This window comes from Sinocyclocheilus rhinocerous, unplaced genomic scaffold, assembly GCF_001515625.1.
Source record: "Sinocyclocheilus rhinocerous isolate Xijiao unplaced genomic scaffold, SAMN03320098_v1.1 scaffold33069, whole genome shotgun sequence".
NCBI lineage: Eukaryota > Metazoa > Chordata > Actinopteri > Cypriniformes > Cyprinidae > Sinocyclocheilus > Sinocyclocheilus rhinocerous.
This window is the reverse complement of record NW_015625949.1, coordinates 227-986: the sequence shown is the minus strand read 5'-3', so window position 1 is coordinate 986 and position 760 is coordinate 227. Positions and strand designations below refer to the sequence as shown.

The window sequence follows — 760 nt, the reverse complement described above, 5'->3', positions numbered from 1 at the left end:
AACTCAAAGATGGAGTTCCTCTCCAAAGAACAATGTCACAAAGTTTTATTCTTGCATATCATTTTGCTTCATTTTATAAATAATGTGTTTTCTTATGAATTTCATGTGAGTTTTATGAGTTATGAGTTTTATGAGTTATGAGTTTTATAAGTCTTACAATGCATATGTATCACTTGTACTGTGAGATTCAGATCAACTCAAAAGCCCTATTCGGACGGTAAATGTTTCTCCTGACACCTTGAGATTGAAATAACATGATAATAGATGATGGACTCATGAAGCAGTGGAAGTTCATTCATCATTTCTGTGATGTGAAGCTCAAGTATGATGTGTTGTTGTGATGATGATTTGTTTATACGTTGCATTATATCTGAACTGAGCTAACAGACATGATCACAGATCCAGCAGAAACTGAATCAGTAGGACTGTTGGATCATTATTCAGAGGTACCACACATCTTTACCTGCAGTTCATTAATACTGAAACAGTCGATCTGCAGTGCTTTGTCAATAATTGTTTATCGTTTTATACCTTTGATTTAATTCACCGTTTCACAGATTGATTTGTGTCTATCATCTGTCCACACATCTGTCCTGCAGTGATTGTGATTATTGTTGAGTTTGCAGTGTTTGCTGCTCCTGCTTTGATTCTTCTTCAGATCATCTGTGCAAGAAGAGCTGGTGAGTTTTTCATCCTCACACAATCTAAATTCTGGCCAGAGGAGAACTGACCCCCAACTGAGCCTGCTCTCTCACAAGTG

The 760-nt window shown here is 36.8% G+C and overlaps 1 long non-coding RNA gene across 1 annotated transcript; it reads left to right on the top strand.

The window, feature by feature from the left end:
- The first annotated feature begins 20 nt into the window (after positions 1–20).
- Positions 21–318, top strand: LOC107706630 (uncharacterized). The gene is made up of 2 exons (XR_001636166.1): positions 21–118; positions 152–318. It is a non-coding gene; the product is annotated as an uncharacterized LOC107706630 (long non-coding RNA).
- Positions 319–760: the final 442 nt, after the last annotated feature.